The sequence below is a fragment of the Pan paniscus genome, chromosome X (genome assembly GCF_029289425.2).
Source record: "Pan paniscus chromosome X, NHGRI_mPanPan1-v2.0_pri, whole genome shotgun sequence".
Taxonomy (NCBI): domain Eukaryota; kingdom Metazoa; phylum Chordata; class Mammalia; order Primates; family Hominidae; genus Pan; species Pan paniscus.
In genome coordinates, this window is record NC_073272.2 from 109561046 (window position 1) to 109581701 (window position 20656).

At 38.2% G+C, this 20656-nt stretch overlaps 1 protein-coding gene across 11 annotated transcripts in view; it reads left to right on the top strand.

The window, feature by feature from the left end:
- Positions 1-20656, top strand: part of TMEM164 (transmembrane protein 164) — a 193319-nt gene that overhangs the window by 66875 nt on the left and 105788 nt on the right. The window contains exon 1 of one of the 11 annotated variants that reach the window (XM_055106139.2): positions 152-2389. The exons of the other annotated variants lie outside the window; for them this stretch is intronic. The gene's annotated coding sequence lies outside the window, so the exon portion shown is untranslated. Of the gene's footprint in view, positions 1-151; positions 2390-20656 lie in introns of those variants that run through there. 11 annotated transcript variants of the gene reach the window in all.

Here is a 20656-nt window from a genome sequence, read left to right on the forward strand (position 1 = left end):
TTATATGCTAGGATCTACTTATGGATTCTGTATTCTGTTTCTTCTTTTTGTCTATTTGTGTACCCAAATCTCATATATTTGATTACATTAGGCTTTAAAAAATATTTTTCTGGGGCCGGGCACGGTGGCTCACGCCTGTAATCCCAGCACTTTGGGAGGCTGAGGCGGGTGGATCACTTGAGGTCAGGAGTTCGAGACTAGCCTGGCTAACATAGTGAAACCGCATCTCTACTAAAAATACAAAAATTAGCCAGGCATGGTGGCACATGCCTGTAATCCCAGCTACTCAGGAAGCTGAGGCAGGAGAATCACTTGAACCCAGGAGGCGGATGTTGCAGTGAGCCAGGACTGTGCCACTGCACTGCAGCCTGGGGAACAGAGTGAGACTCTGTCTCAAAAAAAACATAAAAAAAATTCTTGGCTATTTGTTGTCACTTGTTCGTACACACAAATTTTAAGATCACTTATATTCACCTACCTCTCTCAAATACTAGTGGAATTCTAATTAGAATTGCCTTAAGTATATATTTCAGCTTTTAAATTATATGGCTCCTTTTATCTAAGAAATGGTATTTCTTTCCATCTGTTCACGTCTTATTGTTTCAGTTAGATTTATCTTTTTCTTCATATCTGCTCTATGCCTTTCTTGATGCATTTATTCCTCAAGAATTAACAGCTTTTCTGCCAGGTGCAGTGACTCACGCCTGTAATCCTAGCACTTTGGGATGCTAAGGTGGGCATACTGCTTGAGCTCAGGAGTTTGAGACCATCATGGACAACATGATGAAACCTCGTCTCTAACCCCCCACCAAAAAGAAGAATTATAAAAAGAATAGAAAAAGAATTACTAGCATTCCCCCTCTCCCCCAACCACGCCGTAATGAGTGGAATATTTTTCCCTTTTCTATTCCTAAGTGCTTTTTGCTAGAATAGGAAAAGATTGTTGATTTTTAAAAATATCTTATATCTGGCTATCTTACCGAATTCTCTTGTTCTTGTAAATTTTATTTTAGTTTTATCTCTTCTTTTCCTTAGTCATACCAGTTATTTCATTTTCTTGTTGCATTTGCTAGAAATTCAGAGTTAAAAATTGTGCTGACGGGCTACTCTTGCCTAAAACTGATTTTAAATGGAAATATTTTCTGTACTCCTCCATATTTGCTGTTGTGTTTGTTAATAGTCTATTATACTTAAGTAGTTTTTACATTTATGTAGAGATTTTTAAATATTTATTTATTTATTTAGACAGTGTCTCACTTTGTTGCTAGGATGGTCTTGATCTCCTGACTTGAAGCAATTCTCCTGCCTCGGCCTCCCAAAGAGCTGGGATTACAGGTGTGAGCCACTGTGCCCAGCCAAGATTTTTTAAAAGAAGGAATGGTAGCTGTATTTTATCTAATGCTTTTTCTACATCTATTGATCATATGGGATTTTTTTCATTAAAATTTTTGATACAATAAATTACATTGATAGATTTTCTGGTTTTGAACTACTCTTACATTATTGAAATACACCCGCTGATCATAGTATATTATTATTTTGATACATTGCTGGGTTCTATTTGTCAATATTTTATTTAGAATCTTGCTTCAATATTCCCTAGATTAGAGTCATGTTTTTCTTAGTGTTTTTTTCTTCAAGTTTAAGGATTGAGGCCAGGTGTGGTGGCTCATGCGTATAATCCCAACACTTTGGGAGGCTGAGGTAGAAGGATTGCTTGAGGCCAGGAATTCGGGACCAGCCTGGACAACATACCAGGACTTTGTCTCTACAAAAAAAAAAAAAAAAAATTAAAATTAAAATTAGCAGGGCATGGTGTTGTGTGCCTGTAGTCCCAGCTACTTGAGAGGTTGAGGCAGGAGGATCACTTGAGCCCAGGAGTTCGAGGCTACAGTGAACTATGATTGTGCTGCTGAACTCCAGCTTGGGCTACAGAGCAAGACTCCATCTTTTAAAAAAAACAAGTTTAAGGATTAAAGTTATGTTGGCTATGTAAAATATACTGCAGAATGTTCCTTCTTTTTCTCTTGCCTGGAATACTTTAACTACCGTTAGAAATTATGTATCCTGGCTGGGCGTGGTGGTGGGTGCCTGTAATCCCAGCACTTTGGGAGGCTGAGGTGGTCAGACCACCTGAGGTCAGGAGTTCAAGACCAGCCTTACCAACATGGTGAAACCCCTTCTCTACTAAAAATGCAAAAATTAGCTGGGCGTGGTGGCAGGTGCCTGTAATCCCAGCTACTCGAGAGGCTGAGGGAGGAGAATCACTTGAACTTGGGAGGCGGAGGTTACAGTGAGATGAGATCGCACCACTGCACACCAGCCTGGGCGACAGAGACTCCATCTCAAAAAAAAAAAAAAAAAAAAAGAAATTATGTATCTTTTAAAGGTAAGATAATCTGTGAAGCCATCTGGTCTTGGTGCCATTTTTCAATGGGTAAACCCTTAATCACCTTTCTGATGTGTTCTGTGGTAATCTATTCAAATCTTTTTGGGTCAATTTTGGTCGTTTGTGTTTTGCTGGGAAATTATCCATTTCTTCTAAGTTTTCAAATTTGTTGCCAAATATTTAGTTGAGCATGTAGTATCCTCTTATTTTATAATTTAAAAATATCTCCTTATCTGTAGTCATGTATTTTTTCTTGGACTTGATCTTGTCTGTTTTTGTGTTCTCTCCTCTGTATATTAATCAGGTTAGTAAGCACTTATCTGTTTTTGGTTGCTACATAGAACCATGTTTTCAATTTATTTATTCTTTCTACCTTATTTATTTTTTCTACTTAATTTTCAGCTTTTATCTTCATTAATTCCCTCTTCTGTTTTTTTCTTACTCTCTCAAGCACAAGGACAAGTATTTATTCCTTTATTTATTTTTTGTCTTTTTTTTTTTTTCCAATTTTTCTTCTAGATCCAAGGGTTACATGTGCAGGTTTGTTACAAGGGTATGTTGCACGATGCTGAGGTTTGGGACATGATTGAACCTGTCACTCAGGTAGTGATGAGCATAGTACTCAATAGGTAGTTTTTCAGCCCTTGTCATCCTCCTTCCCTCCCCTCTCTCGTAGTCCCCATTGTTTGTTGTTTTTATTTTATTTTTATTTTTTGACAGGTTCTCACTCTGGTGCCCAGGCTGGAGTGCAGTGGTGAGAACGTGGCTCACTATAGCCTCGACCTCTTGGGCTCAAGTGATCCTCCTGCCTCAGCCTCCCAAGTAGCTGGGACTACAGGCACTAGCTGTGACACCTAGCTAGGTAATTATTTTAGTTTTTGTAGAGATGGGGTCTTTCTATGTTGCCCAGGCTGGTCTCAAACTCCTGGGCTCAAGAAATTCTTCCACTTCAGCGTCCCAAAGAGCTGGGATTACAGGCATGAGCTACTATGCCTGGCTTGTTTTAACTATCTTTATGTCTATGTGTATCTAATGTTTAGCTTCTACTCACAAGTGAGAACATGTGGTATTTGATTTTCTGTTTCTGTGTTCGTTAGCTTAGGATAATGGCCTCCAGCTGCATCCATGCTGCTGCAAAGGGCATGACTTCATTCTTTTTATGGCTGCATACTGTTCCATGGTATACATGTACTATATTTTCTTTATCCAGTCCACCATTGATGGGCATCTAGATTGATTCCTTGTCTTTACTATTGTGAATAGTGCTGCGATGAATATACGGGTACTTGTATCTTTTTGGTAGAATGATTTATTTTCCTTTGAGTATATACCCAGTAATGGGATTGCTGGGTTGAGTGGTAGTTCTGCTTTTAATTCTTTGAGAACTCTCCAACCTGCTTTCCACAGTGGATATGAACTAATTTACATTCCCATCAACAGTATATATGCATTCCTTTTTCTCTACAGCCTCACCAGCATCTGTTATTTTTCAAATTTTTAATAATATCCGTTCTGATTGGTGTGAGATGATATGTCATTTTTTTGTTGTTGTTGTTGTTCTTTGAGACAGAATCTTGCTTTGTTGCCCAGGCTGGAGTACAGTGGCCTGATCTCGGCTCACTGTAAACTCATCCTCCCGGGTCCAAGTGATTCTCCTGCGTCAGCCTCCCAAGTAGCTGGGACTACAGGCACATGTCCCCATGCCTGGCTCATTTTTGTATTTTTAGTAGAGATGGGGTTTTACCATGTTGGCCAGGCTGGTCTTGAACTCCTGACCTCAGGTGAACTGCCCACCTCAGCCTCCCAAAGTGGGGGGATTACAGGAGTGAGCCACCACGCTTGACCTCATTGTGGTTTGATTGGCATTTCTCTATTAGTGATAAGAGATTTTTTCATGTGCTTGTTGGCTGCTTGTATGCCTTCTTTTGAGAAGTGTCTGTTCACGTCCTTTGCCCACTTTTTAGTCAGGTTATTTGTTTTTTGCTTGTTGATTTGTTTAAGTTTCTTATAGATTTGGGTTATTAGATCTTTGTCAGATGCGTAGTTTGTGAATATTTTTTCCCATTCTGTATGTTGTCTGTTTACTCTGCTGATAAGTTTCTTTTGCTGTGCAGAAGCTCTTTAGTTTAATTAGGTCCCACTTGTCAATTTTTGTTTTTGTTTTAGTTGCTTTTGAGGACTTAGCTATAAATTCCTTGCCATGGCCAATGTCAAGAAGGTATTTTCTGGGTTTTCTTCTAGGATTTTTATAGTTTGAGAGCTTACATTTAAATGTTTAAGTCATCTTGAGTTAATTTTTGTATATCATGATAGGAAGGAGTGCAGTTTCATTCTTGTGCACATGTATAGCCAGTTTTCTCAGCACCATTTATTTAATAGGGAGTTCTTTCCCCATTGTTTACTTCTGTTGACTTTGCTGAACATCACATAGTTGTAGGTGTATGGCTTTATATCTGTGTTCTCTATCCTATTCCTTTAGTCTTTGTATCTGTTTTTGTACCACTACCATGCTGTTTTGGTTACTGTAGCCTTGTAGTATAGTTTGAAGTCAGGTAATGCGGTGCCTCTGGGTTTGTTCTTTTTACTCAGGATTGCTTTGGCTATTTGGGCTGTTTTTTGGTTATCTATGGATTTTAGAATAGTTTTTTCTAATTCTGTGAAGAATGACTTTGGTAGTTTGATAGGAGTAGCATTGAATCTGTAGATTGCTTTGGGTAGTATGGCCATTTGAACGATGTTGATTATTCTAATCCATGAGAATCTAATACTTTTCCATTTGTTTGTGTTAGCTATGATTTCTTTTAGCAGGGTTTTGTAGTTCTCCTAGTAAAGATCTTTCATCTCCTTGGCTGGATGTATTCCTAGGCATTTTATGTTTTTGTAGCTATTGTAAAATGGGATTACATTCTTGATTTGATTCTCAGCTTGAATGTTATTGGTGTATAGAAATGCTACTGATTTTTTTATATGATTTTGTATCCTGAAACTTCACTGAAGTTGTTTATCAGTTCTAGGAGCCTTTTGTTGGAGTCTTTAGGGTTTTCTAGGTATAGAATTATATCGTCAGTGAAGAGAAGATAGTTTGAATTCTTCTTTTCCTATTTGGATGCCTTTTATTTATTCCTCTTGCCTGATTTCTCTGGCTAAGCCTTCCAGTACTGTGTTGAATAGGAATGGTGAGAGCGGGCATCCTTGTCTTGTTCCAGTTCTCAAGGGGAATGCTTCCAGCTTTTGCTCATTCAGTATGATGTTGGCTGTGGGGTTATCTTAGATTACTCTTATTATTTTGAGGTATATTCTTTCAATGTTTAGCTTGTTGAAGGTTTTTATCATGAAGGGAAGTTGGATTATATAAAAAACCTTTTTATTTGACTATTGAGATGATCATATGGTCCTTGTTTTAAATTCTGTTTATGTGTCGAATCACATTTATTAATTTGCATATGTTGAACCAACTTTGCATCCCAGAAATGAAGCCTACTTGATTTTGGTGAATTAACTATTTGATGTGCTGCTGGATTCAGTTTGCTAGCATTTTGTTGAGGATTTTTGCTTCTATGTTCATCAGGGATATTGGCCTGTAGTTTTCTTTTTTCATTGTGTCTTTGACAGATTTTGTTATCAAGGTGATGCTGGCTTTGTAGCATGATTTAGGGAGGAGTCTCTCCTCCTTGATTTTTTTTTTTTTTTTTGTAATAGTAAGATTGGTGCCAGCTCTTTCTTTTTTATCCATCTGATAGAATTTAGCTCTGAATCTATCTGGTCCATGGCTTTTTTTGGTTGGTAGGTTTTCTTTTTTTACAATTACTGATTCAATTTCAGAACTTGTTATTTGCTCAAGGTTTTAGTTTCTTCCTGATTCATTCTTGGGAGGTTGTGTGTTTCCAGGAATCCATCCATTTTCTCTAGATTTTCTAATTTGTGGGCATAGAAGTGTTCATAGTAGTCTCTGAGGTTCTTTCATATTTCTTTGGGATCAGTTGTAATGTCACATTTGTCATCTCTGATTGTGGTTATTTGGGTCTTCTCTCTTTTTTCTTTGTTGATCTAGCTATCAATTTATAGATCTTGTTTATCCTTTCAAATAACCAACCTTTTTTTATTGATCCTCGGTATGGATTTTTTTGGGTTTCAGTTTCATTCATTTCTGCTCTGGTTTTAGTTATATCTTTTCTTCTTGCTTTGGAGTTGGTTCTTGTTTTCTAGTTCCTCTAGACACAACTTCAGCTTGTTAATTTGAGTTCTTTCTAACTTCTTGATGTAGGCATTTAGCACTATAAATTTTCCTCTTGATACTGTTTTTGCTGCATCCTATAGATTTTCATATGTTGTTTCTATGTTTTCATTAATGTCGAGGAATTTTTTGATTTCTGCCTTAATTGTATGGTTTATCCCAAAATCGTTCAGGAACAAGTTGTTTAATTTCCATGTAATTGGGTCTTCTTGGTATTGATTTCTATTTTTATTCCACTGTGGAACAAGAGTATGCTTGGAATGATTTCTAGCTTTTTGAATTTATTGAGACTTAACTTTATGGCCAAACATATGTTTGATCTTAGAGTATGTTCTGTGTGCAGATGAGAAGAGTGTTTATTCTGTGATTGTTGGGTGGAGTGTTCTGTAGATGTCTATTAGGTCCAATTGGTCAACTGTCAAATTTAAGTCCAGAATTTCTTTGTTCATTTTCTGACTTGATGATCTGTCTAACACCATAGTGGAGTATTGAAATCCCCATTATTATTGTGTGGCTATCTAAGTCTTTTTGTAGGTTTCAAAGTATGTGTTTTATGAATTTGGGTGCTCCAATGTTGGGTGCATATATATTCAGGATAGTTAAGTCTCCTTGTTGAGTTGAAGCCTTTACCATTATGTAATACTCTTATTTGTCCTTTTTTACTGTTTTTGGTTTGTAGTCTTTTTATCTGGTATAAGAATTATCGACCCCTGTTCTTTTTTGTTTTTCATTTGCATGATAGATTTCTCTCTATCCCATTACTTTGAGCCTGTGGGTGTCATCACATGTGAGATGCTTCTCTTGAAGACAGCAGGCAGTTAGGTCTTGGTTGTTTTTATCCATCTTGCCACTCTGTGCCCTTTCAGTGGACATTTAGACTGTTTACATTCAACATTAATATTGATATATGAGGTTTTGTTCCTTTCATGATGTTGTTAATTGGTTACTTTGTAGTCTCGATTGTGTAGTTGCGTTTTGGAGTCTATGGGCTATGTACTTAAATGTGATTTTGTGGTAGCAGGTATTATTCTTTTGTTCCCATGTTTAGAACTCCCTTAAGGAGCTCTTGTAAGGCTGGTTTAGTGGTAACGAGTTCCCTTAGCATTTGCTTGTCTAGAAAAGATTTTATTTCTCCTTCTCTTATGAAGCTTAGTTTGGTGGGATATGAAATTCTTGTTTGGAATTTCTTTTTTCTAAGGATGCTGAAAATAGGCCCCCAGTCTCTTCTGGCTTGAAAGGATTCTGCTGAGAAGTCTGCTGTTAGCCTGACGGGATTCCCTTTGTAAGTGATCCTTTTGTCTAGCTGCCTTTAAGATTTTTTCTTTTTCATTGTCCTTGGAAAGTCTGATGACTATGTGTCTTGTGGATGGTCATCTTGTATAGTATCTTGCAGGAGTTCTCTGAATTTCTGTAATTTGCATGTTGTCTTCTCTAACAAGATTGGAGAAATTTTCATGAACTGTATCCTCAAATATGTTTTCCAAGTTGCCCACTGTGTTTCCTTCTCTCTCAGGAATGCCAGTGAGTCTTAGGTTTGGTCTTATTACATAATCCCATATATCTTGAAACTTTTGCTCATTTTTAAAAATTCTTTTTTCTTTATTCTTGTCTGACTGGGTTAATTTATAGGACCATTCTTTGAGGTCTGAATTTCTTTCCTCAGCTTGGTCTAGTCTGTTGTTAATGCTTCCAGTTGTATTTGAAAACTTGTGTAGTGAAGTTTTTCAATTCCACCAGTTCTGTTTGGCTCTTTCTTAAAATGTCTATGTTGTCTTTTAACTCTTGGATCATTTTACTGGCTTTCTTCGATTGAGTTTCAACTTTCTCTGGAGTCTCATTGAGCTTCTTGCCATCCAGATTCTGAATTCTGTGTATGTCCTTTCAGACATTTCAATCTGGTTAGGATCCATTGCTGTGGAGCTAGTGTGATCCTTCGGATCATCACATTTTAAAATTAAACTTTAGGTTGGGCGCAGTGGCTCACACCTTAATCCCAGCACTTTGGGAGGCTGAGGCAGGTGGATCACCTGAGGTCAGGAGTTCCAGACCAGCCTGGCCAACATGGTGAAACCCCATCTCTACTAAAAATACAAAAAATTAGCTGGGCATGGTGATGGGCACCTGTAATTCCAGCTACTCAGGAGGCTGAGGCAGGAGAATTGCTTGAACCCAGGAGGCGGAGGTTGCAGTGAGCCGAGATTGTGCCATTGCACTCCCAACCTAGGCAACAATAGTGAAACTTTGTCTCAAAAAATAAAATTAAATTAAACTTTATACTTTGAGATAAGTATATAATATGAGAAGATTTCAAAAAGTTCACAGAAAATGGAATTAAAGATAAAGATAAAAATTATAAACTTCATTTCTCAACAGAAGCTCCGTGAACGTCAATTTAATTCATCCCTAAAGAATGCAATTTAATTCATCCCTAAAGAACTGAGGGTACTGGGAATGTAACTGTCAATGCATTCTTTTTTACATTATTAACTAAAGATAAATGAGGGCCTTTAAGATATATATTTTTTTAAGTTTAAGAAACAAAAAGAAGTCAGAAAGAGCCATGTCAGGACTTTGAGATGATTGCCTAATGATTTCCCGTCGAAACTCTCAGAGAATTGCCCTTGTTTGATGAGAGGAATGAGCAGGAGCATTTTCCTGGTCAAGAAGTATTCCCTGGTGAAGCTTTCCTGGGCAGTGTTTCACTAAAGCTTTGGCTGACTTTATCAAAACACTGTCATAATAAGTAGGTGTTATTGTCCTTTGACTCTCGAAAAAATCAACAAGCAAAATGTGTTGAGCATCCCCAAAACCTGCTGCCATGACCTTTGCTCTTGACCAGTCCACTTTTGCTTTGACCGGACCACTTTCATTGCTTGGTAGACATTGCTATGATTGTGCTTTGTCTTCAGGATCGTGTTCCATCTCCTGTTATAATTCTTTGAAGACATGCTTCAGGATCTTTATCCCACCTGTTTAAAATTTCCATTGAAAGCTCTGTCCTCATCTTCAGCTGATCTGGGTGCAATTTTGAAACCCATGATGGGGAAAGTTTGCTCATCTTTAATTTTTCAGTCAGAATTGTGTAAGCTGAGCCAATTGAGATGTCTGTGGTGTTGGCTATCGTTTCTGCTATTAATCATTGGTCTTCTTCAATTAAGAAATGAACAAGATACGAATTGATGTAGGTAGTCTGCCACTGCAGGCTTCATCATCAACATCTCACCCTTTCTTAAAATGATGACACTCTGGGGACTGCTGTGGGGTAGGGGGAGGGGGGAGGGATAGCATTAGGAGATATACCTAATGCTAAATGACGAGTTAATGGTTGCAGCACACCAGCATGGCACATGCATACATATGTAACTAACCTACACATTGTGCACATGTACCCTAAAACTTAAAGTATAATAATAATTAAAAAAAATGAGTTATCCTGTAAACTGCTGATTTCTTCTGGGCATTGTCTCTGTAAACTTTTTATAAAGCATAAATGATTTCACCATCCTTCCACCCAAGCTTCACTATAAATTTGATGTTTGTTCTTGCTTCAATTTTAGCAGAATTATTGTTGTTCTGGTAGGGGCTCTTTTCAAACTGGTGTCTTATCCTTCTTAGTGCCTCAAACTAGATCCTGTTCAGACATGTTAGAATAAGTTAGCACGAGTTTATTTTGGTGCTAAAAATTTGAAATCCATGCATAGTTTTTTGTAATAATATGTATTTCCCATTAACTTATTGAAGACCTGTTGTCTATTAAGTATAATAATGTAGAAAAAATAATATAGGAAAAAACACAAAGAAATCCCATGTACCTTTTACCTAATTTCCTCCACTGGTAACCTCTGGCAAAACTATAGTACAGTATCACTGCCAGGATATTTTCATTGATACGGTCTGATAAAGCAGAACAGTCCCGTCACCATGCAGATCTCTTCTGTCATTCTTTTATAGCCATACCCACCATCTACATATCTAAACCCCATCCCTGATCCCTGGCAACCATGAATCTATTCTTCATATCTATAATTTTGCTATTTTAGGAATCTTGTGTAAATATAGTTATACCTTATATTACCTTTGAGGTTGACTTTTTAAAAATCACCTAGCATAATTCCCTGGAGAGTTATCCAACTTTTTATAATACACAACATTTTTTTCTGTTTTCGAGACCACGTTTTGCTCTGTTGCCCAGGCTGGAGTGCAGTGGTGCATTCACGGCTCACTGCAGCCTTGGCCTGCTTGACTTAAGTGATCCTTCCACATCAGCCTCTCAAGTAGCTGGGACCACAGGTGTGCACCACTATGCCTAGCTAATAATTTTTTTTTTTTTTTTTTTTTTTGTAGAGACAGAGTCTCATTATGTTGTTCACACTGGTCTGAAACTTCTGGCCTCAAGTGATGCTCCTGCCTCGGCCTCCTAAAGTGCTGAGATTACAGGAATGAGCCAACACGGTGGCTGATACACACCATCTTTAATGGGTGCATATTATTCCATTGTGTGGAAATACCATGTTGAGTTAAAAATCAGTATTTTAAAAAGTAGAGAGCCCTTAAAATACTTTCACTTTACATTAGTATTGTTCTTTACTGTTTAAAAGTTCTTTGCTTTAAATTTTCTCATCTAATCTTTAAAATAGTATTGGGGGATAGCGAATACATTATCCATACTATAAATAGAGCAGTAGGGGACCAAGAAATATTACATAACTTGGCTAAGATTACTTCGTGGCAGAGTCAGGATTCCTATTCTTTCTTCTCTTGCCAGTGATCATAACATAATCAGGTTTACTGTGTGCCTAGGCATGGTGGGAAACACTTAACATTGATTATTTTATTTAATCCTTCTAACAAAACTGTGTGGGAAGTACTAATAGTAGTACTGGTACTATTAATAATAGTCTGGTCAAGAGAACTGAGGCTCAGAAAGTTTACGTGACTGGATGTGGCTTGCATGTGGTACATGCAGGATTTGATCCAAAGTTTCTCTCACTCCAGAGCCCATGCTGCTAATCATGCCCTTGTGTTGCTGAAGTGAATATTTTCTACTATCCCATTGTTGTTTAAATTGTTAAAAGTATGAAAGCATCTTATTTAAAATTCCCTATGTCTCAGTATACATGGATGAGCTCTGTTGTGATCTTTATGCCCGTGTGTTCTTTGGGTTTGTTGACTAGCATCATATACCTATCTCTCTTGCTTTCTCTATGGGCCCTTTGCTGTGCCAGCCACACATGAGTTTACCAGCTTCCCAGCTAACCAGGGGCCAGCATGTTCTTCCTGGAGGCATGCCCAGCCACTATAGGAAAGGGGTATGACGTGTGCAGCAGGCTGCATGTCCTGTGCTTGGCAAAGGCTGGCAACTCCCATTGGGGTGGAGAAGGGACAGGATTCTCCACATGGTTCCCATGGTACACTTGACAAGAGGGAATGATAGTACCACAGTGTTATGTCTGGGTCCTGGAATGCTTCATTTATATGTACCTCAGTTGACATGTGACTTGCTAAGTCTTGCTGCTATAGCCTGCTGCTGGAAGGGCTGCCTCAGTGGAAAGCATGCATCCAGGGTGTGGAGCCAAAATTAGAAGGGCCAAAATTCTACCTGGCCCACTACCACAGCAACCTTGGGCATCGTGTTCTTTTGATCTCTAGTATCTCCAACTCCTAGAATTCCAGCCTGGCAGCCTTCTGCCTCTGAAGGCCTCTTATCCTTCCTGTTCTTGGCTCCTCTTCTCTGTGAATGCTTACATAGCAGCGTCAGAGTTGTTTGTTGTATTGTGTCTGTACATGCAGTGCTGTTCTATATCTCTTTGAATCTGAGCCATTTTCTTTTGACTCATTTGGCTGATGTGAATGGTACTTTCCTGAAGAGCTATCTACCAGTGCCGTTGACATCCAAGCCACAGAATTCTTTTCCTCACTTCGGTTTGAATAAAACCAACATATCCTTAGGGATGGTTTTGCACTTACTATCCTGCTACTAACTTGGAAAAACGTTACATGTCTCATTCACCTTAGGGAACCTACCCAGTCCCAAAATATGAACTAGCCTGCCTCACCAGTTATTAACAAATAAGATTTCCTTTTGAAAACCTCAGGGATAGGATAAAGGACTGTGTTGCAGTGTAACCAGACCTCCCCCTCACCCCCCAGTTCCCCCAACACATCTCACATCTCACTGGTGGCTTCTCTTTTCTTTTTGCCTTGCCTTTTGTGTCAGTTTTTTTTCTTTCAAATATCATTATGGGTAATTTGGAACATATACATAATATGGTGGTTACTTATATCTATTAGCTATTTACATATTTTATTCTGTAGATTGTCAGCTCATGGTCTCTGCTGAATTTTGATGTACAGGTGTTTCCCTTGTTGATTTGTATGAGTTTTACATATATAAAGAGTGTTAATCTTTTATCACTTTTGCAGTAAATGTTTTCCCCAGATTGTCTTCTAACTTTTTAATGATGCTTTTGATAATAGATTTGGTTTACATTTTTATTGGTCAAATTGATTGATTTCTAAACCCCCTTCAGATCATGGTAATTTCTTCCATTGCTTTTACACTTGAAAAGACATTTCCCATTCTAAGGTTAGAATGGGATTTAAAACAATCCAGTTTTAAAATAGTTTTAAAAATATTTAACTTGTCAGTCCATCAAAAATTCATTTTGTGACTAGTATGAAGTAGAGTATAGCTTATATTTTCCCCTAGAGAGTCATTTATTTGAGCACCATTCATCAAATAACTATTTTCCTATGATTATTGCTATTATACTTTTATCATACATAAATTCTTCTATATGCTAGGATTTTTTCAGCTTGTATTATTCATTGATCTCTCTCTTGGGTTTTCCATCAGTTTCATAGCCTTATATATGCAACAGCTGGTAAACCAGATTTCTTTTGCTTTCTCTGCAGCCTAGCGCATTACCCACACTTTTTTCTTAGCTAGTCTCAACCATTTTTTCGTCCAAATGAACTTAGAATGTTTTTGTCAGGTTCTCCTCAAAATCCTACCAGGATTTTGATTGGAACTACTTTAAACCTAAAATTTCATTGACATCATCACAACACAGAGTCTGTCATCCAGGAAAAGACATGATATGTTAATTTATTAATTTTCTTTTATGTTCCTTAGTTGCTCACATGCATGTGTGTGTATCTCATATATTTCTCATCAAGATCATCCCTGGATAGTTGATAGTTTATGATATTTATTATATTTTCAAACTAGTTATTACTGGTAGGTAGGAAAATTTTTGATTTTGTGTGTCTATGCTTAATTCTTATTTCTAATAGTTTTTCAGTTGCTTCTCTTGGATTATTTTTGAAATTAATCACACCAGCTCCCATATGATAACTTTATTTCCTTTTAAAGAACAAAACTGCTGTTTTGCTTTCAAACCTGATTGTATTGGCTAGATCTTTTGGGATAATGTTAAATAATAGCAGTACTAGCAGGAGTCCTTGTCTTGCTTCTGATTTTAATGGAAATGTTTCTAGTGATTCACTTAATAGAAATGTTTCTAATGGTTCATATTAGTTGGCTCTGATGTTGGCTGTTGGTTTAAGTTAGATGTTTTTTATAATATTAGGGAATTACCTTATTCTTAAATTATCAAGTCCTCACAAAAATCAAGAATAGTTGGCCAGGTGTGGTGGCTCACGCCTGTAATCCCAGCACTTCAGGAGGCTGAGGCAGAAGGATCACTTGACATCAGAAGTTCGAGACCAGCTTGGCCAACATGGTGAAATCCCATCTCTACTAAAAATACTATATATATATATACACACTATATATATAGTATATATATATATATAGTATTTTTATATACTATATAAAATATATATATAGTGTGTGTATATATATATGGAGAGAGAGAGAGAGAGAGAGAGAGAGAGACATGGTGGTGCATGCCTGTAATCCCAGCTACTCGAGAGGCTGCGGGAGGAGAATCGCTTGAACCCAGGAGGTGGAGGTTGCAGTGAGCCGAGATTGTGCCACTGCACTCAGCCTGGTTGACAAAGTCAGATTCTGTCTCCAAAAATAAAGAATAGTTGTTGAGTTTAGCTGATGTTTTCTAGGAATCTATTAAGAGGTTCATTTGTGTTTTCTACTTTGATCTCCCCATTTGGTATATTATATTATAGATTTCCTAATATCAATCTTTGTTAGCTTTCTAAGATAAATTTTCCTTTTCCTTTGCATGCTTGGGAGAGCCTCAGATTTGGCTTCCATACTATTAATTTGATTGATTTTGCTCTCTGCTGTCTCCAATGTGAAATTTATTTATTTTTGTTACAATGTTAATTTCTCTGTATTTCTTTCTAGCTCTGTTGAGCTACTTACCCTAGGTTGTCTTTCCTTCTCAATGTTTTATTCTAGTGGCTTTCTATACCTGTTTCATAGAGTCCATGTTTTCTTTCATTCTATTGAGGATGGAAACAGTTTTCTAAAATATTTCTTCTGGTTTATACACAAAATTAAGACATTTTTGTTTCCTCTGAGTTGTCAGAGTGATATGCATTTTCCTTGTGCTGCCAGAGGTTTTCATATGAACTTTTTTTTTTTTTTTGGTAAAGCAACAGGGTCTTGCTCTGTTGCCCAGGCTGGAGTGCAGTGGCATGTTCATAGCTCATGGAATCCTCAAACTCCTGGGCTCAAGTGTTCCTCTCACCTCTGACTCCAAAATAGCTGGGACTACAGGAAAACACCACCATGCTTGGCTAATTAAAAAAAAAAAAAAAAAATATATATATATATATATGGTTTTGCGGTGTTGCCCAGTCTTGAACTCCTGGCCTCAAGTGATACTCCCACCTTGGCTTCCCAGTGTTACGAATAAAGGCATGAGCCACCATGCCTGGTCAGGTTTTTTGTATGGTTTATGAATATTCAAAAAAGGATCTGTCTTTCATCAAATACAGGGTATGTAGATTGCCTTTGACTATCCTCAAGCTCAGATTCTCTCTCATATTGGTTAGAACCCTTTTCAGCTCCATTGTTGGCAGGCAGGTTGATACACATAGCTTTTAACCTGTTTCACAGTGTATGTCAGCTACTCATCTAGTGGGTTCTGCTGGACCCATATGGAATCGTCTACCCCTACTACAATGTTCTCAGATGCTCTGAACCAGATAAACTATGTGAAACAGTACAGCCTCCCACATGTGTTACTACCTGAGTGTTACTTGTGAGGGCTCCCACTCCTAGCACACAGTGTGCCAGTACCAATTCTGCCATTTCTGCCCTTTTGATTTTGGGGAATTAGAGTCTCCATGTGAATGTAGACCAGTTTTGAGAATTGCTGATTTCCACTGCAAGTAGTAACCATGTAGTCCAAATGGATGTCCGGTTTGCCAGTTTCTAGATGAACTCTTGGCTTCTAAGCCATGAGGCTGACAGTTGTGGAAGGACTCAATGTTTCCTATCTTCTTTTAGGTTTCTGTGGGCTGCTGCATGAATTGGCCAGATTGTTTTTTCTCATTTCAGTATTAGGCTTATTGTTAATGGAGATTTCTCCCAGATCCTGGTAATAAGTTGGCCATCAGTTTAAGTTTTCAGTGTTTGGGGAATTTTATCTTTTTCTATATCTTGATAGGTATTTGAGTGGGAAATTGAGAGAGGCTATGTTAGTGATTGCTAGCCAAGTGCTATTTTAAAGTAGAAATCCAGTGTCTATTTTAGATTAGAGCAGAGATTGGCAACCATTTCCTGTAAAGGGCCAGAGAGTAAATATTTTAGACTTTGCAAGCCATATGATCTCTGTGTTTTAACTATTTAACTGTTGTTGGAGCATGAAAGCATCACAGAAAAATGCAAACAAATTAGTGTGGTTGTGTTCAAATAAAACTTTATTTACATAAACAGGAGGACCAGATGAAAAAGTTCTGGAGATAGCTGGCAGTCATGGTTACACAACAGTGTGAATGTACTTAATGGCACTGAACTGTACACTTAAAAGCAGTTAAGTTGGAAAAAATTTTATATATATACGTATATATATATGTATATATATGTATATATGTATATATGTGTATATATGTATATATGTGTATATATGTATATATGTGTATATATGTATATATATATGTGTGTGTGTATATATGTGTGTGTGTGTGTGTGTATATATATAAAATCATGCCAATAAAGAAGCCAAAACAGAAAGACCATATTTTGCTGACCCTGAGTTTAGAGGAATTAGATCTAGCATAGGCAGAGAGAGAGAGGAAGAAATTACATATGTACGGTAGGACAGTGACTCTGTTAATAAGCTAGAAGGCAGTGGGAGACATTTGAGTATTTAAGAGGAATACCATAATGGGGATGGTGAGATCTTGGAAAGCTACAATTCATCCTAGTGATGTCATCTTACGATCTTTACAGATGGAGATACACAAGAGTTCACATTCACATTCTTTGAGATAAGGATCAGAGTAGGGCTTTTCTACTTCTCTAGAGGCTTGAGAAACCTCTGCAGCTGTCAGAAGTGTTCATATCAGAAACAAAAGCTAACCAGTCATTTCTTTTTGCTTGTAGTACAAATGGTGACTAGTGATGCTTCTGGTAGTTGATCTGAGCTCTTCCCAGGACTAGAAGATCCTAGCTTTTTAGTTATTAACCACAGCACACTTACTCAATAAAAGAGCAGTCATCAGTCTGAGTCAACTGTTTATACAGCCTCCAGCCTAAGATTCTTCCTTATCAGCCAGAGACCTGGGCTTAAGAATTTCACAATGGGCTGGGAGCCTCTTAGAGAAACTAGCCTTTTGAGACTTTCTCTGAGTTGGGCTCTCTTGTTTGTTGTTGTTGTTTTTGAAACTGTCTCACTCTGTTGCCCAGGCTGGAGTGCAGTGGCGTGATCATGGCTCACTGTAGCCTCGACCTCTGAGTTGGGATATCTTGAAGGAATACATGAAGGAAAAGGGAACAGAGATTAAGGTTTCCCAGGCTTTGGGTTGTAATCAGACAGTTTAGCTGTATTCTGAACACCCAGCACTTAATGTGCTTGGTTATCCATGTATATGTATCAAGGGTGGGGGAACTCATGGAGTGAGTCACTGAGTGGTATGGTTTAAATGGCAGGAAACTCTTCCCTCACCCCGCCTTGGGTAAGAAAAGGGCATAGCAGAGCGCTGACACACATCCCTCTGCTCCAGAAAGTGTACAGTACCCCTCTGCTCCCCACTGAAACCCTAAAGTTGTTCATCTTCATGTGTGCCAGGAAAGGAATGGATCTGTGATGCAAATAGGATTATTTGGTCATATCTGCTGACTCAGTCTAAAGAAGCTTTTGAAGGGGATGAGATGAAATTTCATCTATGCTGCAGAGAGCAGGAGGTGCATTGCTGGATGGAGAGAGGTCTGTAGGCTGCATGTGAGCCAAGGTAGACGAGGGAAGCATGGGGGTAGGCATGAGGAACTGGGGCAGCCTGACACGTGATCTTGGCATTGCAAAACTGATATCCTGTTGGCCTTTGGGCCACATGATATTATGACAGTGCAGTATCCCCATGGCCCTTTCTTTTTCTAGATTTCATTTATGATACTCTCAGATTTTTAAATAGCATGACTTTCCCCAGGGAGAAATTCAGACCTCAGGTCTCTAGGACTGCTCTGAGGTCATGAGATAGACTCAGTTTGAACCTGTTGAGTTTAAATGTCTTGGAATGATTTTAGCATCTCAGTACCCCCTTTCCCAGTGCTCATCTGGTCAGCTGCTCTGGAACCTGAGGGATTCTAAACTGAGACTTAGTTTGGGGTCATATGCAGTTAAAAAGGGACAGTCTTTTGGCACCTTCACCTCGGAGGTGGCTGCTTTTTGGCTTAGCGTTGGACTCATCACTGAAAAAGATAGTTGAGAGGTTGTTTTTGACCTGAGCAGCCTTATTAAGACTCAGTTATTGGCAAAGGAGAGAAGGCTCTGCTTATAAATGTTGCAGATTTAAAGGGGAAAGAGGAAACCACAGTAAGTAAAGAGCAATTCAGGGAGACCAGTTTCACTTTTTTATTCAGAATGCTGCTCAGGTATCTGCTTTCCTAGGAGCCATCTTATTGTCAGGTTCTGCCTTCGGTTTATGTGTATTCTTCCCTTAATTCTTAGAAGAGGGAAGATGCTTTCGGGTTGTTCACAGGTTCCCATTCGACATAAAATAGAAGCTGCCTACCTTTACATATACTCAGTTTTATCTTCTCCAAGTCTCCCAGAAGTTCTCTTTGAAAGTTCCTAGAGCAGGGACTGCTTTTATTTTTTTTCCTTCTCCTAGGCTTTAAGCATGTATTTAGATGTATGTCACCATTGGGTAAAAGAAAGGCTAAAGATTCAGATAACTTTTCCCATCTGCGGAAACATGGAAAGCAGTACTCAGCAGAGGAATGAGGACTGATTATTTTGGGCCTCTTTTTACTTTATCCAAGTGAAGAATCTACTGTGCTATATATTTGTCAAAAGCAATTCCAAAGGGCAGGGGTTGGGGGAAAGCAGTACGGCATAATAGATAAGATTTGGGCAAGTTAGATAGGAGCTGTGCAGTTGGTAATGAAGAAGCAGAACTGTTTCTTTCTCATTATAAAAGTAATCCATGCTAATTGTAAGGAAAAGAAATAAAATATTATAGAAAGCAATAAAGAATACAATAATAATAACTGATAATTCCTGTTAATATGTTGGTATAATTTCTTCTTAGTTTTCTGTAGGTATAGATTTCGACTCACTGCAACCTCTGCCACCCAGGTTCAAGCGATTCTCCTGCCTCAGCTTCCCGAGTAGCTGAGATTACAGGCACTGCCACCACACCCGGCTAATTTTTGTATTTTTAGTAGAGACAGGGTTTCACCATATTGGTCAGGCTGGTCTTGAACTCCTGACCTCATGATCCACCCGCCTCAGCCTCCCAAAGTGCTGGGATTACAGGCGTGAGCCACCATTTTTAGAAACAAAATAAAGATCATTCTACATATGATACTTTGTAATATTTAAAATATAACGGGATTGTTTACCCATCTAATTAAGTATTCTTAACATGATTTCTGATGGCTACATAGTATTCCATTGTTTGGATGAACATAATATAATGTATTTAAACACTGTTCTGTTCAATTCAGCATTTGATTTATCGGGTAGACATGTTTTGAAGGGATCTTGAATAGTACAGTGGAATTAGAGTTATAGTTGCGGTTCTGCTTAATTCTTAGCTCTGTGATCCTGAGCATAGATTAAAGTCTTAGCTTCCATTTCCTCATTTGTAAAAGAATGCTATTAATAGTAACGACCCTCCTGAGTAAAAATGGTTAGATGACATGACCCATGTAAATTTCTTAGCATGAAATCTAACATATACCAGGAACTCAATAATTGTTAGTAGTAGCGTATAGCATTATCCTTGTCTTGACACTTTGTCATCTGTGTACTCACTGTTAGAATTTGGGTCTCAAGGAAAGAAAATTGCTTTCATTTAGATAAGTAAAATTTCAGAATGAAAATTGCCTTTAGATAAGTAGCCTCTTTTACCAGTTGAGTACCTTCCAGATAGGGGCATTTGCCAACTTCCTGAATTTCACAGGGAAAAAAAAAATTCTGCAGTCTCTGTGGTTGTGCGGCCCCATTTGGTTCAGAACAAGGAAGTGGGAAACCACCAGCTGCAACCAGGGAATTATCTTTGTGTCCACAGGCAAAGCCAGCCAAGCCTCCCTGTTCTACTTACCTTTTTTTTTTCTTTACTTGCTTGTTTTTTATGTTCTTTTAGTCTGAATTTTTTTTTTTTGAGTGGAGTCTTGCTCTGTTGCCCAGGCTAGAGTGTAGTGGCAGAATCTCGGCTCACTGCAACCTCTACCTCCTGGGTTTCAGCAATTCTCCTGCCTCGGCCTCCTGAGTAGCTGGGACTTCAGGCACATGCCACCACACTCGGCTAATTTTTTGTATTTATTTATTTTTTTAGTAGAGGTGGGGTTTCACCATATTAACCAGGATGGTCTTGATCTCCTGACTTTGTGATCCGCCTGTCTCAGCCTCCCAAAGTGCTGGGATTACAGGCGT